Genomic DNA, 27,838 nt, shown 5'->3' on the forward strand with positions numbered 1-27,838 from the left:
AAACTTGCCAGGAAAGACTAAAAGGTCTTTATATGTATAGTTTGGAGCATAGAAGGTAAAGGGGGACATGAAAGAAACTTTCAAATATGCAGTGGTATTTGAAAGTTTGTGAACCCTTCAGAATTTTCTATATTTCTGCTGAAATTTAGCTAAAACGACCTCAGATTTTCACACAAGTCCTAAAAGTAGATAACAAGAACCAAGTCAAAGAAATGAGACAAAAAATTGAAACGTGCACTTTTTCTAAAAAAAATAAAAAATGATTACATTTCACATCTGTGAGTGGCAACAGTATGTGAAACTTGATTTCAGTATCTGGTATGACCCCCTTGTGCAACAATAACTGCATGTACACATTTCTGGTAATTGTTGATTGGTTCTGAACATCGGCTTAGAGGAATTTACCCCATTCCTCTGTACAAAACAGCTTCTCCCATGAACTGCGCGCTTCAGGTCCTCCCACAACATTTCGATTGGATTAAGGTCAGGACTTTGACTTGGCCATTCCAAAACTTTAAATTTTAGTCGTCTTGAACAAGTCTTTGGTCGAGTGACTTGTATGTTTTGGGTCGTTGTCTTGCTGCATGACACACATTCTCTTGAGATGCAGCTCATGGACAGATGTCCTGACATTTTCCTTTAGAATATTCTGGTATAATTCACAATTCACCCAAACCATGATACCACCACTGTGTTTCACAAATGGTATGAGGATTCATCTGTCAACAAAACATTGTTCCAACAGCCTACTGGCTTGTCCAGGTGATCTTTAGTAAACTGCAGACGGGCAGCTTTCTCTTTGCAATCCTGCTATGTGTTGTTGTTCAGTGTCCTCCTGATTTTGGACTCATGAACATTAGCTAATGTGAGAGAGGCCTTCAGTTGCTTAGAGGTTAGCTTGGGTTCCTTTGTGAAGTTGCCAACTATTAGATGCCTTGCTCTTGGCATGATCTTTGTTGGTCGACCACTCCTGGGGACTGTAATAATGGTCTGGAATTTCCTTAATTTGTATACAATCTGACTGTTTGGTGGAGTCTAAACTCTTTAGGGCTTGTGTGAAAATCTGAGGTAGTTTTAGGCCAACTTTCGGCAGAAATATAGAAATTTATGAAGGGTTAACAAAATTTCAAGCACTACTGTCAAGGGTTTTAACAAGGTACAGGGAGACATTCTTCAAAGGAAAAAAAGTATTCGAATACGAGGACATGCACTGAAACTGGAGGGAGGTAGTTTCAGGGGAAGTTTGAGAATAAATAACTTCACAGAAAGGGTAATGGACAAGTGGAATAGCCTCCCATCAGTAGAGCAATTTAAATATGGTTGGGATAGACATAAGAATAGTCTTACAAAGAAACAAGGCTCAAATAGGATTTGAGGTAACAAAATGGTTAAAAAAAGGGCAGACTAGATGGTCCAAATGGTTCTCATCTGCTGTCAAATTCTTTGTTTCTTCGAACTGTTGTGGTTCTTATGATTGATTGTTTTACTGCAGGTCCTTTTGCGGAGTGCCAGGAGGCCTTTCTGTACATGTTTTACAGGTTGAGCATCCCTTATCCAAAATTCTAAATCCCACATTGTTGGGTCCCCTACTGAGATAATGACATATATATTATATGTATATATCGACAAAAAAATATATATAAAATGTGTGTGTGTGTCATTATCTCAGTATGGAACCAAATATGTGGCATTTTGGATAAGTGATACTCAACCTGTATCTAAATACCTTTCTTTATCATTCTACCCAGTAAATCATATGGAAGTATTTTAATAATGGGATTAGTATGACCAATTGGTTTTTCATACAAAACTTTTTTTTGTTGGTTCCCAGTTGGCATTCGGTTATAGATTATACTTGGTAAACCTTGGTGGCTGGTTTATGTACGGTATGATGTAAAACTATGCAGGTGCATTATACTTATAAAGCTGGAGGAATGCGCAGCTGGCCAGGAATTAATGGAATTCCTACCAAGGATCGCAGGTCTTTGTACAGAATAAAGGTATACCAAAAAAGCAATATTAACTTTACATATTTACAAAATGTCCTTATAGGTCTTAAAGGAATTATTGTGCTCATTCTTATTAGCCTGTTGTAGAATGAATATATTTTTAGGGACACACTTCTAAAATGGTAAAAGGCACACCTTGAAATGTGATTGAATCAAAGCTTTTAGTAGGGAACCACAAATTAGGAGAGATCAGTGGGAACAGTGATATCTAAACAGATATTTAGTATAGTAGATGACTGCAGCTAGAACGATATGGATCATTTACTGTGAATTCAATTCCCAAGCTGAATTTTACTAGTAAGATTAAAAATGTCATGTAGACTCTCAGACCCTCTGGTTTGTATATTCACCAGTAAAACTTCCTAGCCTGTACATTTTAGGTTGTTTCCCCCCCCCCCCCCCCCCCCTTCCATATTTTGCGTATTTTGGCAGTCTAATATATTATATAGGAAAGCGAATATGTGGTTACTATGATTTAGATATTTTATTTGCAGTTTCTCATTTCTAGGTTCTTGTAAGACTTGAGGACTTTTCTCTTTCCCTCACAAGCCAAATTTTCCTCTTTATCCATTCTTCACCTAGGTCCGGGGGGCTGGTATATTTGATCATGACAGGGAAGAAGGGTGGTAACTTGTTGCAGAGAGGTTTTGACAAACGTACCAAACTGCACAAAGAAATCAAAGAATCAATTTAAAGTAAATAAATATAAAGTTATATACTTTAGCCATGGTAATAACTTTTCCACTTAGACAATAATTGAAAATTGTACGGGAGACAGAAAAGGAAATAGGCCCAAATATAATAGACTGCAAAGTCAAAGTACAGACAGCAGCAAGATTTTGACGGTGTGGCCGCTAGATATAAAGTGGACTTGGGGTGAGTTCCGTATAAAATAAATAAAAATATATTTCTCTTACGTCCTAGAGGATGCTGGGGTCCACATTAGTACCATGGGGTATAGACAGGTCCACTAGGAGCCACTGGCACTTTAAGAGTTTAACAGTATGGGCTAGCTCCTCCCTCTATGCCCCTCCTGCCAGACTCAGTTTAGGAAATGTGCCCGGAGGAGCCGATCACAGCTAGGGGAGCTCCATAGGAGTTTTTCTAGTTTTATTTTTTTTATTAGAGTTTAGGCACAGGGAGGCTGCTGACAACAGTGTCCAACCCTGAGATGTTAATGGCCACTATCTCCGCTGACAGGACACTGAGCTCCTGAGGGCGATGATCGTTAGCCTCCCGAGGCGACCGCTCACTCCCGCAGAATGCCGCCACCCCATAACAGAGCCAGAAGATTCCAGTGGTGAGTGAGTCACTGGCGCCCCTGACAAACAGGGAGCCGGTGTGACTGGCGGCAACAGGGTAGGAGCGCAGTACTAACTGCGCTCCGTAGAGCTCAGCGGTACACAGTGTGGCGCGGTGAGGTGGCTCCCTGAGCCAGCGCAGATACCCTACACTGTTCACTCAAGGCTACCAGGGACCTCGGTGACGCTGTTAGCAAAATCCTCAGGCCAGTATAATCTTTTGAAAGTGCGGGAAGAGGCGCCATTTCCAGGGGGCGGAACGTCTCTTCAGAGCGGACCCAGCAGCGTTCAGCACCATTTTCTCCCTGCAGAGACAGATCCGGAGACGCTGATAGGGAGTGCTGTCCCTCCACACGACTCCAGCTATCCTGTGCAGTTATCCATTTTGCTTCTCTTTGTGACTAGTTGGCAGTTGGATTTACTATGATTGCAATAGCATCTTGTATATTGGTTTGCATTGTGAGCAGCTGAAAATGCATACATCTTCAATATAACAAGGGAGTTTTTATAACTGCACTGACTGCTATAACTGAAAAATTTAGAGTATTTTATATTTTGAGATTATACTTAACTCTTCTACTTAGTCTTTATTGGAAAGTCTGCATTTTTTTGATCTGTAAATCAATTCAAATTCTATTCAAACCTTTTCGTGCTACTGAAACCGGATGGTTCGGTCAGACCGATTTTGAACTTGAAATCGTGAAACCCTTATCTGAGGGAGTTCAAGTTAAAAATGGAGTCTCTGAGAGCGGTGATCTCAGGTCTAGAGGAGGGAGAGTTTCTGGTATCCCTAGATATCAAGGATGCTTACCTCCACATTCCGATTTGGCCGCCACACCAGTCTTATCTCAGGTTTGCACTGTTAGACAGCCACTATCAGTTTCAGGCATTGCCATTCGGTCTCTCCACGGCACCGAGTTTGTTCACCATGGTGATGGCAGAGATGATGGTTCTCCTCCGCAGACAGGGGGTGAACATAATTCCACATTTGGACGATCTGCTGATAAAGGCATCGACCAGGGAGACCTTGTTGCAGTCCATTGCTGTCATGACTCGTCTGCTCAGGGAACATGATTGGATCCTGAACCTTTCCGAAGTCACATTTGGAGCCGACAAGAAGATTGTCTTTCCTGGGCATGATCCTCGACATGGAAGTGTAGAGGGTGTTTCTACCGGAGGAAAAAGCGTTGGTGATTCAAACAATGGTCCGGGATGTCCTGAAGCCAGCCCGGGTATCGGTTCATCAGTGCATTCGCCTTCTGGGGAAAATGGTTGCCTTCTACGAGGCTCTACAGTACGGAAGATTTCATGCTCGATCCTTACAACTGGATCTACTACACAAGTGGTCGGGGTCTCATCTACATATGCACCTGAGGATACATCTGTCGCCGAAAGCAAGGATTTCACTCCTCTGGTGGCTGCAAATGTCTAACCTTCTGGAGGGCTGCAGGTTCGGGATTCAGGACTGGATCCTTCTGACCACGGACGCAAGTCTCCGGGGTTGGGGCGCAGTCACTCAAGGGGAAACCTTCCAAAGAAGGTGGTCAAGTCTGGAATCCAGTCTTCCAATAAACTTTCTAAGAGCCGTGTACTATGGTCTTCTTCAAGCAGCACATCTTCTGCGAGATCGTGCAATTCAAGTGCAGTTGAACAATGTAACAACGGTGGCCTACATCAACCGACAGGGCGGAAGGAAGAGCAGAGCTGCAATGTCCGATGTAACAAGAATCATTCTCTGGGCAGAAAAACACGCGTTGGTGCTGTCCGCAATCTTCATTCCGGGAGTGGACAACTGGGAAACGAACTTCCTCAGCAGACACGATCTCCATCCAGGAGAGTGGGACCTCCATCCAGAGGTGTTCATCTTTGGGGGGGTTCCTCAGATAGACATGATGGCCTCCTGCCTCAACAAGAAGCTTCGGAGGTATTGTTCCAGGTTGAGAGACCCGCAAGCAGTGGCGGTGGATGCTCTGGTGTTTCCGTGGGTGTTCCAGTCAGTGTACATGTTTCCTCCACTTCCACTCATTCCAAGGATTCTAAAGCTCTTAAGGAGAACAAGAGCTAAGGCAATCCTCATTGCTCCGGACTGGCCAAGAAGGGCTTGGTATGCAGATCTTCTGGGCTACTGCTGAAAGATCCGAGGCCTCTTCCTCTTCGGGAGGACCTGTTACAACAGGGGCCGTTCGCTTATCAAGACTTACCGCGGCTACGTTTGATGGCATGGAGGTTGAACGCCAGATATTCGCTCGGAAACGCATTCCGAACAAGGTTATTCCTACCCTGATACAGGCTAGGAAAGGAGTAACGTCTAAACATTACCATCGCATTTGGAAAAAGTATGTGTCTTGGTGTGAATCCAAGAAGTTTCCTACGGTGGAGTTTCAACTAGGACGGTTTCTCCTCTTACTGCAAGCAGGTGTGGCTATGGGCCTGAGGTTGGGATCCATAAAGGTCCAGATTTCGGCCTTATCCATTTTCTTCCAGAAACAGCTGGCTTCCGTCCCTGAGGTTCAGACTTTATTTAAAGAGGTTCTGCACATCCAGCCTCCCTTTGTGCCGCCTACGGCACCCTGGCACATGGTGTTACAGTTCCTCCAGTCAAAATGGTTCGAGCCTCTACAGGAGGTTGAAGTCAAGTTTCTCACGTGGAATGCTGTCACTTTGTTGGTTTTAGCTTCTGCTCGAGGTGTGTTGGAGTTGTTGGCTTTGTCTTGTAAACGCCCCTATTTGATCTTCCATGAAGATAGAGCTGAGCTCCGGACACGTCAGCAGTTCCTTCCAAAGGTTGTGTCTGCTTTTCATATCAACCAACCTATTGTGGTGCCAGTTGCTACTGACTCCTCAATTCCGTCAAAGTCCTTGGATGTTGTAAGGGCTCTGAAAATCTATGTGAAGAGGACTGCTCCTCACAGAAAATCGGACTCTGTTTGTCCTGTATGAGCCCAAGAAACTTGGGTGTCCTGCTTCTAAGCAGACGATCTCTCGCTGGATCAGGTTCACTATCCAGCATGCGTATCTGTTAAGGCTCACTCTACTCGTAAGGTGTGTTCTTCCTGGGCGGCTGCCCGGGGTGTGTCGGCTTTGCAGAGCGGCTACCTTGTCTGGGTCGAACACGTTTGCAAAATTCTACAGTTTTGATACTTTGGCCTCTGAGGACCTTAAGTTTGGTCAATCCGTTCTGCAGGAGCCTCCGCGCTCTCCCTCCCGTTCTGGGAGCTTTGGTACATCCCCATGGTACTAATGTGGACCCCAGCATCCTCTAGGACGTACGAGAAAATAGGATTTTGACTTCTTGAGGAAGGGGAGGGAATCCCCGAAACGCGTTGAAGTTTGCTGCTAGCCATTATACCAGATCATTTACTTGCTGTATTGGATGAATAAAAAAGCCGTGTGTTTTTGGAAAAATACTGGTCTGCCTTATTCCTGCCGCCCATACTGTGAGGGATACGAAAGATACCTTGATGTGTACGCGGGACAGGACACTAAAGTAAGTGTTATTCCAACAGCTAAGTCCATTGCAAGTGAAGTGTACCGTGGATGTATGGTGATAGAAAGATACCTTTACATGAAAGCGAGACAGAATAATAAAGTGAGTGTCTTTCTGATGCATGGAAAGAGCTTGAAAGAAACTTTGGACGAAGATTGAAAAGTCTCAAGTTGTTTATAAATTTCATTATTTTAAACCCAGCGCTAGTTTGCAACCATCTATTGTTTGTCTATATTTCTTGAGGTTCATAGGGATAAATAAGGGAATATCCCACGTGTGGCAAACAGGCTGCTTTTAACTGGCAGCGCAGGGCTGCATACAAAAACGATTGTCAGGATTTTAATTACTTACCGATAAATCCTTTTCTCGTAGGCCGTAGAGGATTCTGGGCGCCCACCCAGCGCTTCGTTATCCTGTTGTGGTTACTTGATTCAGTACTGCTTTGTTCTTAGTTAAGTACTGCGTTATTACTTGGTTCAGAAATGTTATTCAGCTGTTGCTGAGTTTTGAAGTTAGTTAGCTAGGTTTGCCTTGTTTGTGTGAGCTGGTGTGAATCTCCCCACTATCTGTGTAATTCCTACTCTCGAAGTTGTTCGTCTCCTCGGGCACAGTTTCTATACGGAGTCTTGTAGGAGCGGCATAGAGGGAGGAGCCAGCCCACACTGTAAAACTGTTAAAGTGCCAGTGGCTCCTAGTGGACCCGTCTATACCCCATGGTACAAATGTGGACCCCAGCATCCTTTTACGGACTACGAGAAAAGGATTTACCAGCAGGTAATTAAAATCCTATTATAAATCTAGATAGTGACAAAAATCACATACACGGAGTATAATCCAACACCCTTTATTTCCACCTCAGGCAGGATACAACTTCACATGCAGGTCTTGCAGGTAGTTGTTAAAACAGCAGTATAATCTTCCAAGTTTCTGGTAATCAGAAGGAGTGCAAATTCCAAATGGCTCCTAACGTAACCCAAGACCCCCCCCAAGCTATATTCTGGCCACATGCTAGCATCAAGAGCAGTGACCTACTGAACAAAATACATTTTTAAAGACAGCAGACAAGGTGATTAGGCCAGCTGTAGCTTACCACAGACTCTGCTAAAACCTGGACTGGATTCAATCAGACCTGTTGATGCTGTTCCAGTCTTACAAAAGCCTGCCGTTCCACATTATCTTCATGTGGAATCATGCTGTCCGTGTCACAATACAAAATGTAAAAAATGACATGCTTAAATATCCCAACTACATTGAAAGATTTTAAGGTGGGAAACCCACCTATACTACTGGTGCAAATACAATAGATATACTAGAAATGCCAGAAAGACATCAGCTGCAGATAATTTAGGCTTGGCAGAGTCCTAGAATTGACAACAAAAAAAGTTCTAAAAAAGTTAATTACTGCGCTTGATGAACTGACATGAAAAAAATATTATTACCGTATATACTCGAGTATAAGCCGACTTTTTCAGCACTTTTATTTTGTGCTGAAAAAGCCCCCTCGGCTTATACTCTAGTCAGTGCAGGGAGAGCAGTGTGAAGGAGGGACACGAAGCGCACAGCGCGCGCCTCTCCTGTGTCCCTCCTGCATCTCCGGCGGCGGGTCTATTAAAGGAAGTACCCGTTCATGCACTCTGATTGGCTCATGAACCGGCACTTCCTTTAATAGACCCGCCGTGGCCGCCGGAGATGCAGGAGGGACACAGGAGAGGCGACATATGGGGCACTGAGGGGACTTATCTGGCACTATGAGGGGGCATATCTGGCACATCTGGCATTGTGGGGCATATCTGGCAGCATGAGGGCATATCTGGCACTGTGGGTCATATTTGGCAGCATGAGGGCATATCTGGCACATCAGGCACTGTGGGGCATATCTGGCACTGTGGGGGCATATCTGGTACTGTGGGGCATATCTGGCAGCATGAGGGCATATCAGGCACATCAGGCACTGTGGGGCATATCTGGCACTGTGGGGCATATCTGGCACATCAGGCACTGTGGGGCAAATCTGGCAGTATGAGGGCATATCTGGCAGCATGAGGGCATATCTGGCACATCAGGCACTGTGGGGGCATATCTGGCACTGTGGGGGCATATCTGGCAGTATGAGGGCTGTGTACGGCCAGAGCTGCATTTCCCACCCTAGGCTTATACTCGAGTCAATAAGTTTTCCCAGGTTTTTGTGGTAAAATTAGGTGCCTCGGCTTATATTCGGGTCGACTTATACTCGAGTATATACGGTAAATTTACAAAATATATGTTTGTGTTTGGTTTCACTCAATTTATACACTGGAAACTTGCTTCTGGGAATAGATTTTTACCTTGTTTCAGTTTAAAAAGATACACTTACAAACATTCAAATAATCAAAACAAGTGAATCATCACTTGACACATAATCGTACTATGAAACAAACAATGGAGCTGGTCAAAAGCACTGAGCTCCTACCACATAAATCGCACTACGATCCTCAGCACTCTGTTTAGTATAAACAGTGGCACTTTTTAAATGTATTTATACATTTATTTATACTAAACAGAGTGCTGAGGATTGAAGTGCGATTTATGTGGTAGGAGCCCAGTGCTTTTTGACCAGCTCCATTGTTTGTTACTGTAAGTAACAGATATCGTACTGTGTATGTGTTAAGTGATGATTCACTCGTTTTGATTATTTGAATGTTTGTAAGTGTATCTTTTCTCTTACGTCCTAGGGGATACATTTATCCATTTAGTGCCATGGCCACTTTTAGAAATTGATAGCGTGCACTGGCTCCTCCCTCTATGCCCCCACTACCAGACTCCATTTAGAAAATGTTCCCGGAGGAGCCAGGTCACGGCTCTGGAAGCTCCTGAAGGGTTTTTTGCATTTATTTTCTGTCTTTGTTATTTTCAGGCAGGACTGGATGGCACCAGCCTACCTGCTTCCTGGGACTTACACCCCTTTTCCACTTACGAGCACGGGTCGCAGCCGGGAGCCTGACACGGGAGCTGCCCCCTGCTGCGACCCGTGCTCGGCCCCTTTCCCATCAGCAGTCACAACCCGGCATATGCCGGGTTGGTGACGCTTCTAGTGACGCTGCAGGGCCGGCGCAGGGAGATCACATGATCTCCCAGCACCGCCCTTCCATACAGTGTAAATGGGAGCCGTGTCGCATCGACGCGGCTCCCGTTTACACTACAACCCTACCCGGATCAGTCCCGTGTCCTACCCAGGTAAATAGCCGGGTAGGATTCACGGGTCACTTGATCCGGGTTTACCCTTTTCCACTTGCAAAAGACACAGGTAAATGCGCGCCCCCGTGCATTTACCCGTGTTTTTTGAGCTAGTGGAAAAGGGGTATAAGGTTGCCCCCCCCCCCCTCCCTCCCCCCATATCTCAGGGTTAATGGTCCCATTCCCCACTGACAGGACACTAGCTCTTGAGGGAACTATTTGCAAGCCCCACTACGGCGAGTGTACATTCCCGCAGCACGCCGCCACCCTTAACAGAGCCAGAAGAAAGAAGAGTGGTGAGTGCTAAGCCGGCGTCCCGGTAAGCGGGTCGCCGGCCATTATTGCGGCATGAGGGTACAGAGACGCACGGCTTCTATACAGGGTGGACTGCGTCTCCAGCTGTGTACGGACATAGACGCTGAACAGCGGACACAGTACCCATACTGGCAACAAAGCCATAAAAGGAGTCTGTCTCCATTTTATGCACATAAACACATACACCCAAAAGTTTACGGACAAACCCAGAGGTTCTTCTACCGCCACCAGAGGCGCTAGAGGTTAACCATGCAAACCAGCAACTGCCGGTTCACAGGAACAGGGTTCAAGCTCTGCTTCCTCAAAACCTTCAGCATGACGGTGGACCGCGATGCCTGGAAGATTGGCAGGTGGGAGCCCGGCTAAAATTCTTCTGTCACATCTGGACAAGTTCGTGCCTGGATCCCTTGGTCATAGATCTTATTTCACAAGGCTACAGACTGGAGTTCCAGGAGCTCCCACCTCACAGAGTCTTCAAATCAGGCTTACCAGTTTCACAAGAGGCAAGTATAACTTTACAGGATACAATTCAAAAACTGGTACAGACCCAGGTCATTGTTCCAGTTCCACCTCATCTGCAAAACAAGGGGTACTATTCCAGCTTGTTTGTAGTACCGAAACCGGACGCTTCTGAACCTCAAGTTGTTGAACCCATTCTTACGAGTGTTCAAATTCAAGATGGAGTCTCTGAGAGCGGTGATCTCAGGACTGGAGGAGGGGGAATTCCTAGTGTCTCTGGATATCAAGGATGCGTACCTTCACATTCTGATCTGGCTGCCTCGTCAGGCTTATCTACGGTTTGCATTGCAGGACTGTCACTACCTGTTCCAGGCCCCGCCATTTTTGTTGTCTCCACGGCACCGAGGGTGTTCACCAAAGTGATGGCAGAGATTATGGTTTTACTCCGCAAACATGGAGCGAACATAATACCATACCTGGACGATCTTCTGACGTCCAGGGAGCGGTTGTCGGACAGCATTGGCCTCTCAACCAGGCTACCTCTGGATCACGGGTGGATTCTAAACCTACCAAAATCTCACCTAGAACCGACACAGAGGCTTCCTTTCCTGGGAATGATACTGGACAGAGTCTCAGACAGTGTTCCTTCCCTTGGAAAATGCTACGGTGATCCAGTCGATGGTTCGGGCTGGCCTGAAGCCAACCCGGATCTCTGTGCATTCGCCTTCTGGGGAAAATGGTGGCCTCTTACGAGGTGCTTCAGTACGGAAGGTTTCATGCAAGGCCCTTCCAGCTAGATCTGTTGGAAAAATGGTCCAGATCGCATCTTCACATGCACCAGAGGATCCTTCTGTGGTGGATACAGATTTCTCACCAGGGGCGTTTCTACAGAGGAGGGGGCCCGTGTGCACCTCCGGGTGGGCCCCCTCCTCTGTACGGCACTGTAGACTCCGGCATTGTGCCGGAGTCTACTGCGCATGCGCAGGTCTCCGGAAACATGGCGCCCGCCATCATCCGGAGACCAATTTGGCTATTGCGCATGCGCGGCGGCCATTTTGGTGGCGAATTCCGCCTTGATCGCGGCTTCCAACGCTGGACTCCGGAAAGGTAAGTATTAAAATGGGTGCGGTGTGGGCCTTTTCTGGACCCAGGGGCCAGTGTGCACAGCACCCATTATAGAAACGCCAATGTTTCTCACCTAGTCGCGGGTCGGAGGTTCAGGGTTCAGATTTGGATTCTGCTAACCACAGACGCAAGCCTCAGAGGTTGGGGCGCAGTCACCCAGGAGGTGCAGTTTCAGGGAAGATGGTCAAGTCAGGAAGTCTTCTTTCCAATAAACATCCTGGAACTCAGGGCTATCTACAACGCCCTTCTGCAGGCCTCATCTCTACTTCGGAATCAGGCCATTCAAGTCCAGTCAGACAATGTGACGACGGTAACGTACATAAACCGACATGGCGGAGCGAAAAGCAGGGCCGCAATGTCAAAGGTGTCAAGATTTCTCCTCTGGACAAAAAAATATGCTGTGGCATTGTCTGCGGTCTTCATTCCGGTAGTAGACAACTGGGAAGCAGTCTTCCTCAGCAGACATGACCTACACCTGGGGGAGTGGGGCCTTCACCCGAAGGTGTTCTGGTGGTTGACACATCGGTGGGGATATCCACAGATCGACATGATGGCCTCTCGACTCAACAAGAAGCTAAAGCGGTATTGTTCCAGGTCCAGAGACCCACAAGCAGCGGTGTTAGACGCTCTGACAACTCCGTGGGTCTACTAGCTGGTGTACGTGTTTCCTCCACTTCCTCTGATCCCAAGCATTCTAAAAAGAATAAAAAGGGAAAAAGTTCAAGCAATACTCATTGCTCCAGACTGGCCTCGAAGGGCATGGTGCGCAGATCTTCTCGAGATGCTGCTCAAAGATCCATGGCCTCTACCTCTTCGCGTGGATCTTCTGCAACAGGGCCCGTTAGTCTATCAAGATTTACCGCGGCTACGTTTTACTGCATGGAAGTTGAACGGCTGAATCTATCCAGGAGAGGGATTCCTGACAATGTCATCCCATCTATAATCCAAGCCAGAAAGGGGGTAACGTCTAAACATTACCATCGTATCTGGAAGAAATGTGTCTCTTGGTGTGAGAGCACTCTACAGTGTAATTTCATCTGGGACGTTTCCTGTTTTTTCTGCAATCGGGAGTGGATGTGGGGCTAAATGTGGGAGTTGATGTGGGTCTAGGCTCCATTAAAGTCCAGATTTTGACCTTGTCTATTTACTTTCAGAAACAATTGGCTTCTCTCCCTGGGTTCCAGATGTTCTTGAAAGGTGTTCTGTTCATCCAACCTCCCTTTGTGCCTCCCACGGCACCTTGGGATCTCAGTTTGGTGTTGCAGTTCCTCTAATCGGACTGCTTTGAACCGTTACAGGAGGTAGACGTAAAGTACCTTACGTGGAAGACCGTCACACTTTTGGCCTTGGCTTCAGCAAGACGTGTGTCAGAGTTGGGGCCGTTGTCTTTCAAGAGCCCCTACCTAATTTTCCATGAGGACAGAGCTGAACTCAGAACTCATCAGCAATTTCTTCCTAAGGTGGGGTCTGCGTTTCACATCAACCAACCTATTGTGGTTCCAGTTGTTACAGACACCTCTGCTACTTCAAAGTCTTTGGATGTTGTGAGGGCTTTGAAGGTGTATGTAAAGAGAACAGCTCGTCACAGGAAATCAGACCTGCTGTTCGTTCTCTATGATGCCAATGAAATTGGGTGTCCTGCTTCAAAGCAGTCAATTGCACGCTGTATCAGGCTCACTATCCAGCATGCTTATTCCACGGCAGGCTTGCTGGTTCCAAAATATGTACAGGCCCACTCTACTAGGTCGGTGGGTTCTTCTTGGGCAACTGCCCGGAGTGTGTCTGCTTCACAGCTCTGCCGAGCAGCTACTTACTTGGTCAGGTCCGAGTTTTACAAGTTCGATACTTAGGCCTCTGAGGACCTTCAGTTTGGTCAATCCGTTCTGCAGGAACCTCAGCACTCTCCCACTCGGTTTGGGAGCTTTGGTACTTCCCCATGGTACCAAATGGATTTCCAATATCCCCTAGGATGTACGAGAAAATAGGATTTTAATTACCTACCGGTAAATCAATTTCTCGTAGTCCATAGGGGATACTGGGCGCCCATCCTGTGCTTCGTTCTTCCTTCACTGTTACTTGGTTAAGTATTCTGGTTTGCTCAACTGTTTCTGTTCCTGTTTCAAGTTTGGTTAGTGTGGCTTTCCTCTTGTTCTGTGTGTGCTGGTTCGTAATCTCACCACTTTCCTTATCTATCCTTCTCTCAAAGTATGTCCGTCTCCTCGGGCACAGTTCCCTAGACTGAGTCTGGTACGAGGGGCATAGAGGGAGGAGCCAGCACACACTATCAATTTCTTAAAGTGCCCATGGCTCCTAGTGGACCCGTCTATACCCCATGGTACTAAATGGATTCCCAGTATCCCCTACCGACTACAAGAAAAGGATTTACCGGTAGTTAATTAAAATCCAATTTCTAAACTGAAAAAAGGTAAAAATCTATTACCAGAAGCAAGTTTCCCGTGTATAAATTGAGTGAAACCAAACACAAACGTATATTTTGTACATTTAATAATAATTTTTCACGTCCGTCCATCCTAACTACATTGCTGAAATCTCACTGCTGCCCGGACCATTGTTACATTTGGACACAAGGGTGGTTTGCCACTGCCACCACAGGCAAGATGTAATAGTGTCCGAGTTTGCCAACCGAACTCTGTCTTTTTTTAATGCAGCAGTCACAAGCAATGGTATAATAGAAATATGTATATAATATAAAAATGTAATGGATCAGCAGCTGTAATTGCAGCTGTATATGGCAGTTGTAAATATTTGGTCTGAATGCAGGCACTTTATTGGAATTTAATGTTCTTTTCAAATCCAGATTTAAAGTTAACATTTCCGTCAATAGTCATCTTAATAGAAAGTCTTACATTTCCCCTAAATAGTGGGTGCTGCGAGGTTGTGCAACCTTTTATACAATAAATTTGCTTTCATTTCATTGATGAGCAGGGGAAATGTATTGGAGGAAGCACAGAAACTAAGCAGTGACTCAAGAGGCGAGGTCAGTATTGCTTTGTTCTGTTACATGGTTGCCAGGGTTACGCTGTACTGTACATCTGGCAGAGAGTTCCCCCTTTAACCCTGATGTCATATGATGGCATGCAGTACATTATTCTACATTTCAAACTGTTTATTAATGTCGTTTCTTTAGGCACACGTTGCTGTTATTGTACATATTGCATTTTAACGTGTGATGTGGCTTTTTAGGGATTTAGTACAAGCAAGAACAAGCGAGTATATGCTGCTCCATTATAGTTCCTTGCTGAACCCTCGCCGCTAATTGAAATTTCCTGTTTGATTTATTCTCTTGTTCGTTCTTCTCTCTTTTTTTTTTTTTTTTGTTGGACTGCCTTGTTGCTGGTATTTTGTTCCTTTTTATTACATTATTAAGAAGGTGGCTGATGCGAATCTTGCCTTCCACACAAGGTGATCTTCACACTTTGTTTTATATGCTGTCCCTGGCCAGCAGTTGCATGGAAACTGCAGCACAATGCCTACAGCCTTTGGGTTGCTTTCTATGGGGTATATGCAATTCACGGCGAATCGCGGCAAATTATCGCCGTTTTTTAATTCGACACAATTCGACAGGTGAATTCCGGCAGGTGGCTGCCGGAATTCACCATATTCAATGAAAAACGGATTTGACAGTCCCGCGGGCGAAAAACGGCCGATTTGCCGGATTTTGCCGCGAATTAAAAAAACGGGAAAAACCCGGAGAAAAATGGCGTGGGGTCCCCCCTCCAAAGCATAACCAGCCTCGGGCTCTTCGAGCTGGTCCTGGTTTTAAAAATCCGGGGTCAAAATTGACAGCGGATCCCCCGTATTTTTAAAACCAGCACCGGGCTCTGCGCCTGATGCTGGTGCAAAAAATACGGGGGACAAAACGAGTAGGGGTCCCCCGTATTTTTTACACCAGCATCGGGCTCCACTAGCTGGACAGATAATGCCACAGCCGGGGGTCACTTTTATACAGTGCCCTGCGGCCGTGGCATTAAATATCCAACTAGTCACCCCTGGCCGGGGTACCCTGGGGGAGTGGGGACCCCTTCAATCAAGGGGTCCCCCCCCCCCCCAGCCACCCAAGGGCCAGGGGTGAAGCCCGAGGCTGTCCCCCCCCCATCCAAGGGCTGCGGATGGGAGGCTGATAGCCTTGAGAAAAATGTCTGAATATTGTTTTTTCCAGTAGTACTACAAGTCCCAGCAAGCCTCCCCCGCAAGCTGGTGCTTGGAGAACCACAAGTACCAGCATGCGGGAGAAAAACGGGCCCGCTGGTACCTGTAGTAGTACTACTGGGAAAAAAATACCCAAATAAAAACAGGACACACACACCGTGACAAGTACAACTTTATTACATACTGCCGACACACACATACTTACCTATGTTGACACGAAGCAGTCGGTCCTCTTCTCCAAGTAGAATCCACGGATACCTGAAAATAAAAGATAATTATACTCACCTTCCAGCGTCCAGAGATACATCCACGTCCAGAAAATAATCCAGGTACTTGGCAAAAAAAAAAAAACCGCTATGACCCGATCCTGCGGACTGAAAGGGGTCCCATATTGACACATGAGACCCCTTTCCCCGAATGTGCCGGGACCCCACGTGACTCCTGTCACTGAGGTCCCTTCAGCCAATCAGGAAGCGCTACTACGTGGCGCTCACCTGATTGGCTGTGCGCTGTCTGTGCTGTGACAGCGCATCGCAAAGCCTCTCCATTATATTCAATGGTGGGAACTTTGCCGTCAGCGGGGGGGTTACCCGCGGTCAGCCACTGACCGGCGGGTGACCCCACCGCTAACCGCAAGGTTCCCACCATTGAATATAATGGAGAGGCTTTGCGATGCGCTGTCTGAGCTCAGACGCGCAGAGCCAATCGGCAGAGTGCAAGGACGTTGCACTCAATGATTGGCTGAAGAGACCTTTCAGTGACAGCTGTCACGTAGAGTTCTCTGCATTCGGGGAAAGGGGTCTCATGTGTCAACATGGGACCCCTTTCAGTCCGCTGGCACGGGTTTTTGCGTTTTGTTATTTTGCCAAGTACCTGGATTATACTCTGGACGTGGATTTATCTCTGGACGCTGGAAGGTGAGTATAATTTTTTAACAGGTACCCTCGGATCGTCGGAGACTGTGGCAGTCGGCGTGTCAACATAGGTAAGTACGTGTGTGTCGGCAGTATGTAATAAATTTGTACTTGTCACGGTGTGTGTGTCCTGTTTTTATTTGGGTATTTTTTTTCCAGTAGTACTACAGGTACCAGCGGGCCCGTTTTTCTCCCGCATGCTGGTACTTGTGGTTCTCCAAGTACCAGCTTGCGGGGGAGGCTTGCTGGGACTTGTAGTACTACTGGAAAAAAACAATATTCTGACATTTTTCTCAAGGCTATCAGCCTCCCATCCGCAGCCCTTGGATGGGGGGGACAGCCTCGGGCTTCATCCCTGGCCCTTGGGTGGCTGGGGGGGGGGGAGACCCCTTGATTGAAGGGGTCCCCACTCCCCCAGGGTACCCCGGCCAGGGGTGACTAGTTGGTATTTAATGCCACGGCCGCAGGGCGCTGTATAAAAGTGACCCCCGGCTGTGGCATTATCTGACCAGCTAGTGGAGCCCGATGCTGGTGTATAAAATACGGGGGACCCCTACTCTTTTTGTCCCCCGTATTTTTTTGCACCAGCATCAGGCGCAGAGCCCGGTGCTGGTTTTAAAAATACGGGGAATCCCCTGTCAAATTTTTCCCTGCATTTTTAGAACCAGGACCAGCTCGAAGAGCCCGAGGCTGGTTATGCTTTGGAGGGGGGACCCCACGCCATTTTTTTCCTTGATTTTACCGTTCCAGCTATAAAAAAATAAAAAAAAATAAAAATATTTAAAAAAATATATAAATAATACTTGTGCCTCCAAAAAAGACAAACCAAGTACCTAATCCCTTCTAATATAAATAGATATGCTATTACCAAAAAAAAAACCACCCAAAAAAACATGTTTTACATTTTTTTTATTGGTTTCACCCTCCAAAGTGTGGCGGATTGAAAATGACGAATTTACTGTCTAAAAGCACTGTTGTCGAATTTCCAAACTTGAATTGAATAGACTTTGGTCGAATTGCAGCATGTGTATCATTGCAAAAAAGTCGAATTTGTCAAAAGTCGAATTTCAAAAAGTCGAATTTTGAAAGTCCGTTTTTTGTCGGAAAGTACTGAATTGCATTGTCGATTTTTTTTTTTTTTTTTTTTTTTTGGCGAAAAATTCCCGAAATTCGACAATTTCGGGAATTCGACCGCAATTGCATATACCCCTATGTATGACTTCCGTAAGAATCCTACCCCACTTGCGCCACTGAAAGTTCAACACGTGCCGTTTTGGTTGCTTCTCTGTTTTTTTTTTTCCATGATGGATTACTGATGACCTATTCGAGAGCTGTGGAGACATAAGCTGCCCTTGCCTGCTCTTGCTGGAGCTAGGCACTATACAAGCCTGCTACACACACTGAGCTATGTTTTGTTGACAAAAGTCCACTTTTTATTTTCATTGCAATCTTTAATATAGAGTGTGTACTGATTTGTGTGTATGTAATTGTTGTGCCTGATGTGTGCATTGCATGTGGATCTGATTACAGTGCAGCCAGGCCATGATTGTTATCCCTGTGGGCTGAGACAAAAATTGCTTTAGAAGTGCTCATTACATGCGAAACATACGCCAATCTCGAGTCTTCTGAGACCTGTAGCTCTCATTCTTATTCTGGTTTCATCTGTGACATACACGGCTTGTAGTGTGGGGGGTCAACTTCCTGACGCTACATAGATGGGCCATATATAGATAAAGTACAACCTGAAAGTATTCACGGTGCTTCACTTTTTACACATTTTGTTATGTTACAGCCTTATTCCAAAATGGAATAAATTCACTTTTTCCCCTCAAAATTCTACATAGAATACCCCATAATGACAACGTGAAAAAAGTTTTTTTTTTGAGATTTTTGCATATTAAAAATAAAAAAAACTAAGAAGCCACATGTACATAAGTATTCACAGCCTTTGCTCAATACTTTGTTGATGCACCTTTGGCAGCAATTACAGCCTCAAGTATTTTTGAATTTGATGCCACAAGCTTGGCACACCTATCTTTGGCCAGTTTCACCCATTCCTCTTTGCAGCACCTCTCAATCTCCATCAGGTTGGATGGGAAGCGTCGGTGCACAGCCATTTTCAGATCTCTCCAGAGATGTTGTTCAATCGGATTAAAGTCTGGACTCTGGCTGGGCCACTCAAGGACATTCACAGAGTTGTCCTGAAGCCACTCCTTTGATATCTTGGCTGTGTGCTTAGAGTCGTTTTCCTGCTGAAAGAAGAACCGTCGCACCAGTCTGAGGTCAAGAGCGCTCTGGAGCAGGTTTTCATCCAGGATGTCTCTGTACATTGCTGCATTCATCTTTCCCTCTATCCTGAGTAGTCTTCCAGTTCCTGCCGCAGAAAAACATCCCCACAGCATGATGCTGCCACCACAATGCTTCACTGTAGGGTGGTATTAGCCTGGTGATGAGCGGTGTCTGGTTTCCTCCAAACATGGCGCCTGCCATTCACGCTAAAGAGTTCAATCTTTGTCTCATCAGACCAGAGAATTTTGTTTCTCTGACGTCCTAAGTGGATGCTGGGGACTCCGTCAGGACCATGGGGAATAGCGGCTCCGCAGGAGACAGGGCACAAAATTAAAAGTTTGACCACTAGGTGGTGTGCACTGGCTCCTCCCCCTATGACCCTCCTCCAAGCCTCAGTTAGGTTTTTGTGCCCGGCCGAGAAGGGTGCAATCTAGGTGGCTCTCCTAAAGAGCTGCTTAGAATAAAAGTTTGTTAGGTTTTTTATTTTCAGTGAGTCCTGCTGGCAACAGGCTCACTGCAACGTGGGACTAAGGGGAGAAGAAGCGAACTCACCTGCGTGCAGGATGGATTGGCTTCTTAGGCTACTGGACACTAGCTCCAGAGGGACGATCACAGGTACAGCCTGGATGGGTCACCGGAGCCGCGCCGCCGGCCCCCTTACAGATGCTGAAGAGAGAAGAGGTCCAGAAATCGGCGGCTGAAGACTTCCCAGTCTTCTTAAGGTAGCGCACAGCACTGCAGCTGTGCGCCATTGCTCTCAGCACACTTCACACCGCGGTCACTGAGGGTGCAGGGCGCTGGGGGGGGGGCGCCCTGGGCAGCAATGTAATTACCTTTACTGGCTAAAAATACATCACATATAGCCCCTGGGCTATATGGATGTATTTAACCCCTGCCAGGATTACAGAAAAAACCGGGAGAAGAGCCCGCCGTGAAGGGGGCGGGGCCTATCTCCTCAGCACACAGCGCCATTTTTCCCACACAGATCTGCTGGTGGGAAGGCTCCCAGGCTCTCCCCTGCACTGCACTACAGAAACAGGGTTAAAACAGAGAGGGGGGGCATTTTTTGGCGATATTATTATATATTAAGCTGCTATAAGGGAAAACACTTACTATAAGGTTGTCCCTGTATAATTATAGCGCTTTGGTGTGTGCTGGCAAACTCTCCCTCTGTCTCCCCAAAGGGCTAGTGGGGTCCTGTCCTCTATCAGAGCATTCCCTGTGTGTGTGCTGTGTGTCGGTACGTGTGTGTCGACAGGTTTGAGGACGATGTTGGTGTGGAGGCGGAGCAATTGCCTGTAATGGGATGTCACCCCCTAGGGAGTCGACACCGGAATGGATGGCTTTATTTATGGAATTACGTGATAGTGTCAACACGCTAAAAGGTCGGTTGACGATATGAGACGGCCGGCAAACCAATTAGTACCTGTCCAGGCGTCTCAAACACCGTCAGGGGCTTTAAAACGCCCATTACCTCAGTCGGTCGACAGACACAGACACGGACACTGACTCCAGTGTCGACGGTGAAGAAACAAACGTATTTTCCAGTAGGGCCACACGTTACATAATCACGGCAATGAAGGAGGCGTTACATATTTCTGATACTACAAGTACCACAAAAATGGGTATTATGTGGGGTGTGAAAACTACCTGTAGTTTTTCCTGAATCAGATGAATTGATTGAAGTGTGTGATGAAGCGTGGGTTACCCCCGATAGGAAGTTGCTAATTTCAGAGAAGTTATTGGCATTATACCCTTTCCCGCCAGAGGTTAGGGCGCGCTGGGAAACACCCTCTAGGGTAGATAAGGCGCTCACACGCTTATCAAAACAAGTGGCGTTACCGTCTCCTGATACGGCCGCCCTCAAAGATCCAGCTGATAGGAGGCTGGAAAATACTCTAAAAAGTATATACACACATACTGATGTTATACTGCGACCAGCAATGGGCGATGGATGTGCATGGATGGATGTGCATGGATGTGCAGTGCTGGGGGGGTTTGGTCGGAATCTCTGACTGGAAATATTGATACCCTGAATAGCGACAATATTTTATTGACTATAGAGCATTTAAAGGATGCATTTTCTTTATATGCGAGATGCACAGAGGGATATTTGCACTCTGGCATCAAGGGTAAGTGCGCTGTCCATTTCTGCCAGAAGAAGTTTATGGACGCGACAGTGGTCAGGTGATGCGGATTCCAAGCGGCATATGGAAGTTTGCCGTATAAAGGGGAGGAATTATTTGGGGTCGGTCTATCGGACTTGGTGGCCACGGCAACAGCCGGAAAATCCACCTTTTTTACCTCAGGTCACCTCCCAACAGAAAAAGACACCGTCTTTTCAGCCTCAGTCCTTTCGTTCTCATAAGAACAAGCGGGCAAAAGGCCATTCATATCTGCCTGAGGCAAAGGAAAGGGTAAGAGACTGCAGCAAGCAGCTCTTTCCCAGGAGCAGAAGCACTCCCCCGCTTCTGAAAAGTCTTCAGCATGTCGCTGGGGCCTTACAAGCGGACTCAGGTCCGGTGGGGGGGTCGTCTCAAGAATTTCAGCGCGCAGTGGGCTCACTCGCAAGTCGACCCCTGGATCCTGCAGGTAGTATCACAGGGGTACAGATTGGAATTCGAGACGTCTCTTCCTCGCAGATTCCTGAAGTCTGCTTTACCAACATCTCCCTCCGACAGGGAGACGGTGTTGGAAGCTATTCACAAGCTGTATTCCCAGCAAGTAATAGTCAAGGTACCCCTACTACAACAAGGAAAGGGGTATTATTCCACGCTGTTTGTGGTACCGAAGCCGGACGGCTCGGTGAGACCTATTCTAAGTCTGAAATCTTTTGAACACTTACATACAAAGGTTCAAGTTCAAGATGAAATCACTCAGAGCAGTGATAGCGAATCTGGAAGAAGGGGACTTTATGGTGTCCTTGGACATCAAGGATGCTTACCTCCATGTCCCAATTTGCCCTTCAAGCCAAGGGTACCTCAGGTTCGTGGTACAAAACTGTCACTATCCGTTTCAGACGTTGCCATTTGGATTGTCCACGGCACCCCGGGTCTTTACCAAGGTAATGGCCGAAATGATGATTCTTCTTCGAAGAAAAGGCGTATTAATTATCCCTTACTTGGACGATCTCCTGATAAGGGCAAGATCCAGAGAACAGTTAGAGGCCGGTGTAGCACTAACCCAAGTAGTGCTGCAACAGCACGGGTGGATTCTAAATTTTCCAAAATCCCAGCTGAGCCCGACGACACGTCTGCTGTTCCTAGGGATGATTCTGGACACAGTTCAGAAAAAGGTTTTTCTCCCGGAGGAGAAAGCCAGGGAGTTATCCGAGCTAGTCAGGAACCTCCTAAAACCAGGAAAAGTGTCAGTGCATCAATGCACAAGAGTCCTGGGTAAATGGTGGCTTCTTACGAAGCGATTCCATTCGGCAGATTCCACGCAAGAACCTTTCAGTGGGATCTGCTGGACAAATGGTCCGGATCGCATCTTCAGATGCATCAGCGGATAGCCCCGTCTCCAAGGACAAGGGGGTCTCTTCTGTGGTGGTTGCAGAGTGCTCACCTTTTTGGAGGGCCGCAGATTCGGCATTCAGGACTGGGTCCTGGTGACCACGAATGCCAGCCTGAGAGGCTGGGGAGCAGTCACACAGGGAAGAAATTTCCAGGGAGTGTGGTCAAGCCTGGAGACTTCACTTCACATAAATATACTGGAGCTAAGGGCAATTTACAATGCTCTAAGCCTGGCAAGACCTCTGCTTCAGGGTCAGCCGGTGTTGATCCAGTAGGGCAACACCACGGCAGTCGCCCACGTAAACAGACAGGGCGACACAAGAAGCAGGAGGGCAATGGCAGAAGCTGCAAGGATTTTTCACTGGGCAGAAAATCATGTGATAGCACTGTCAGCAGTGTTCATTCCGGGAGTGGACAACTGGGAAGCAGACTTCCTCAGCAGACACGATCACCACCCGGGAGAGTGGGGACTTCATCCAGAAGTCTTCCACATGATTGTGAACCGTTGGGAAAAACCAAAGGTGGACATGATGGCGTCCCGCCTCAACAAAAAACTGGACAGGTATTGCGCCAGGTCAAGAGACCCTCAGGCAATAGCTGTGGACGCGTTGGTAACACCATGGGTGTACCAGTCAATGTATGTGTTCCCCCCCTCTGCCTCTCATACCCAAGGTACTGAGAATTATAAGGCGAAGGGGAGTAAGAACGATACTCGTGGCTCCGGATTTGCCAAGAAAGACTTGGTACCCGGAACTTCAAGAGATGCGCACGGAGGATCCGTGCACTCTACCTCTAGACTTACCGCGGCTGCGTTTGACGGCATGGCGGTTGAACGTCGGATCCTGAAGGAGAGGGCTCCGACGGAGGAATTTCAACTGGGTCGATTCCTACATTTCCTGCAAACAGGATTGTCTATGGGCCTCAAATTGGGGTCCATTAAGGTTCAAATTTCGGCCCTGTCGATTTTCTTCCAGAAAGAATTGGCTTCAGTTCCTGAAGTCCAAGCTTTTGTCAAAGGAGTACTACATATACAGCCCCGGTTGTGCCTCCAGTGGCACTGTGGGATCTCAATGTAGTTTTGGGATTCCTCAAATCCCATTGGTTTGAGCCACTCAAATCGGTGGATTTGAAATATCTTACATGGAAAGTGACCATGCTACTGGCCCTGGCTTCGGCCAGGAGAGTGTCAGAATTGGCGGCTTTTTCGTACAAAAGCCATATCTGATTTTCCATTGGGACAGGGCAGAACTGCGGACGCGTCCTCAGTTTCTCCCTAAGGTGGTATCAGCGATTCACCTGAACCAACCTATTGTGGTGCCTGCGGCTTCTAGCGACTTGGAGGACTCCAAGTTGTTCGACGTTGTCAGAGCCTTAAAAATATATATATATATTTCAAGGACGGCTGGAGTCACAAAGTCTGACTCGCTGTTTATACTGTATGCACCCAACAAGCTGGGTGTTCCTGCGTCTAAGCAGACGATTGCTCGTTGGATTTGTAGCACAATTCAACTTGCGCATTCTGTGGCAGGCCTGCCACAGCCAAAATCTGTAAATGCCCACTCCACAAGGAAGGTGGGCTCACCTTGGGCGGCTGCCCGAGGGGTCTCGGCATTACAACGCTGCCGAGCAGCTACGTGGTCAGGGGAGAACACGTTTGTAAAATTCTACAAATTTGATACCCTGGCTAAGGAGGACCTGGAGTTCTCTCATTCGGTGCTGCAGAGTCATCCGCACTCTCCCGCCCGTTTGGGAGCTTTGGTATAATCCCCATGGTCCTGACGGAGTCCCCAGCATCCACTTAGGACGTCAGAGAAAATAAGAATTTACTTACCGATAATTCTATTTCTCGTAGTCCGTAGTGGATGCTGGGCGCCCATCCCAAGTGCGGATTGTCTGCAATACTTGTACATAGTTATTGTTACAAAAATCGGGTTATTATTGTTGGAAGCCATCTTTTCAGAGGCTCCTCTGTTATCATGCTGTTAACTGGGTTCAGATCTCAAGTTGTACAGTGTGATTGGTGTGGCTGGTATGAGTCTTACCCGGGATTCAAAATCCTTCCTTATTGTGTACGCTCGTCCGGGCACAGTATCCTAACTGAGGCTTGGAGGAGGGTCATAGGGGGAGGAGCCAGTGCACACCACCTAGTGGTCAAACTTTTAATTTTGTGCCCTGTCTCCTGCGGAGCCGCTATTCCCCATGGTCCTGACGGAGTCCCCAGCATCCACTACGGACTACGAGAAATAGAATTATCGGTAAGTAAATTCTTATTTTCTCATGGTCTGAGTCCTTCAGGTGCATTTTGGTAAACTCCAGGCGGGCTGCCATATGCTTTTTACTAAGGAGTGGCTTCTGTCTGGCCACATAGAGGCCTGATTGGTGGATTGCTGCAGAGATGGTTGTTCTTCTGGAAGGTTTTCCTCTCCACAGAGGAATGCTGTAGCTTTGACAGAGTGACCATCGGGTTCTTGGTCACCTCCATGACTAGGGCCCTTCTCCCCCTATCGCTCCGTTTTGACGGCCGGCCAGCTCTAGTAAGCGTCCTGGTGGTTCCGAACTTATTCCACTTATGGATGATGAAAGCCACTGTGCTCGTTGGGACCCTCAATGCAGCAGATATTTTTCTGTACTCTTTCCCAGATTTGTGCCTCGAGACAAGCCTGTCTCGGAGGTCTACAGACAATACCTTTTGACTTCATGCTTTGTTTGTTCTCAGACATGCACTGTCAAGTGTGGGACCTTATATAGACAGGTGTGTGCTTTTCCAAATCATGTCCAATCAACTGACTTTACCACCGGAGGACTCCAATTAAGCTGTAGGATCATCTCAAGGATGATCAGTGGAAACAGGAGGCACCTGAGCTCAATTTTGAGCTTCATGGCAAAGGCTGTGAATACTTATGTACATGTGATTTCTAAGTTTTTAATACATTTGCAAAAAATCTCAAAAAAACTTTAACGTTGTCATTATGGGCTATTGTGTGTAGACTTTTGAGGGGAATTTTTTTTTTTATTCCATTTTGGAATAATGCTGTAACATAACAAAATGTGGAAAAAGTGAAGTGCTGTGAATACTTTCCGGATGCACTGTATATGTAATATACAGTAGCTTCTAGCTGGTTTATGAAACTTTAAGAACGGATGTTGTCGTAATACCACAGACTGTTAGACCACAACTTAGCTACGCTTTCTCACCGCCTTTGCCAGTTCCTCCAAAAACTTAACACATTGTTTGATGCAAAATAATTTGATTAAGTATACTTCTCCAGCCCCAGTTCCTGGATGCATGTATATAAACTTACTTACGTGGATTTGTCAATACCTCTGCCTGGTTATTATGGTCTCACCCCATTGTACCTGCCATTCCTGAAAAGAATTTAGGGGGAGGGTGGGCGGTGAGATTTATCAAAGCTTGGAGAGAGATAAAGTACTAACCAATCACCCCCTGACATTTTTTTTAAACAGTCTGTAAACTACATTAGGTGCTGCTTGGTCGGTACTTTATCTCTTTCCAAGCTTTCATTAATCTCAACCTTTATCTCTTTACTTTATCTCTCCACAGTGCTAAATCTCCCCATCATCACCCAGACTCTCTTCCAGTGGGGTCATAACTAGTGGGACACAGAAATGTGTTTGTAACAATTAACATTTGGTGTTTTTCATGTCATGTATTGCTATCTCATGCAATATTTATATATTTTGCTGCAATTAGCCTTCAAAATATAACATAACATAGGGCCTAACACAGTTGTATAAAGATGTAGTGGCTGAAGCAGGTTCTTAGTGACTGCTTTCACAGCCTTGTAGACCCTACCTTATAATCATCTATAAGTCTAGAACGATATAGCGGAGCGAGCTGTGTGTGTATATCTTTATTATTCTTTTGTGATTGAAGACCATAATAATACTTGAAAACCAAATCAAAGGATAGACAGTAAGTACAATGCGCCCCCAAAAACTAGGCGGCTAAAGAATGTATTTGTCACACTGGGGTAACCCTCCAGTACCCCCACCAAGAGAAACTCTCAGGTAAACTGCAGAAATAGGGTGGTGATAATACATACAAGCGCCCCTGCAGGGACTGTGGTGTATTTTACAAAGTCCTTCCTCAAGCAGATTTCAATGTCATGTAACATGGAAAGAAAAGTGCATATAGTGATGTACAGTTTAAACACATTTAAAATTTAATGTACACACACATGACACTTAACATTAAAAAACATATACACAACAGTGTGTAATGAAAGGTAAGGAGTCCCAAGTGCGTAATTACCAGCGGTAGGAAAGAACTGTCTCGCGGCAGTTCTACAAGCATGTGTGTATAAACTCCACGGCAACCGCGGCTGTCATCCCCCCGTCTGGATAGATGGTCTCTCACACTGGTTCCCCCGCTCTCTGTCCACGGATATAGCAGTGTGGAGTGTGATGGGTAGCTGGAGCCACTTCATCAAGTGCTGTTTCTCTCTCCTGAGTCCCGTGTTGTGCAGTTGCAACCAGTCAAACCTCACTTCCTATTTCTTCATGTACACAATAGTGGGTGCGACACTGCAGACCAATCCATCTGCGGTGTCATATAATCTATCACATTTATCTTGTAATATTCAGTAAATTGAGAGAGATGAATGCCTTATTTTGTGATCAGATCACGTGATGGATCCTGACAGTGGAGATGGAGCATGCAGCTTTTGTCTGACACTGGCTTGTCCTGCATCCAGGTATCTCTGATCGATGTTCTGCTTCAGTAACCGATAATAATACTTGTCAATTAAAGGGTAACAGGAGCCCATTTTGCTTAAAATACTTTGAGACTTTGATATTTTATGGCTTAGAATGTTGTGATATTCTGACCTTTCTTGTGTACAGGGCTGTTCCTGCATGTGGTGAGGACGGTGAGATCGTGCATTAATTGATAAGCTGAGCAAAAAGTAGTAACTGTTTTGGCTTTTGCTAGGCAGATAGAGTTGCCTTTTAACAGCAGGAACATACGACACTTGGACGTTTTCTCTTTGCTACAAACTTGTAGACATTTAACATATACTTTCCT

At 46.4% G+C, this 27,838-nt stretch overlaps 1 protein-coding gene and 1 long non-coding RNA gene across 5 annotated transcripts in view; one reads left to right on the forward strand and one right to left on the reverse strand.

Moving 5' to 3' along the window:
* The window catches only part of SGMS1 (sphingomyelin synthase 1), a 622,085-nt gene that overhangs the window by 576,232 nt on the left and 18,015 nt on the right, over window positions 1-27,838 (forward strand). The window lies entirely within an intron of this gene.
* Window positions 2,479-27,515, reverse strand: LOC135058102 (uncharacterized). Its single transcript, XR_010244601.1, has 2 exons — window positions 27,068-27,515; window positions 2,479-2,673 (listed from the first exon to the last, which is right to left on the reverse strand). It is a non-coding gene; the product is annotated as an uncharacterized LOC135058102 (long non-coding RNA).

The sequence above is a fragment of the Pseudophryne corroboree genome, chromosome 3 (assembly GCF_028390025.1).
Source record: "Pseudophryne corroboree isolate aPseCor3 chromosome 3, aPseCor3.hap2, whole genome shotgun sequence".
Taxonomy (NCBI): Eukaryota; Metazoa; Chordata; class Amphibia; order Anura; family Myobatrachidae; genus Pseudophryne; species Pseudophryne corroboree.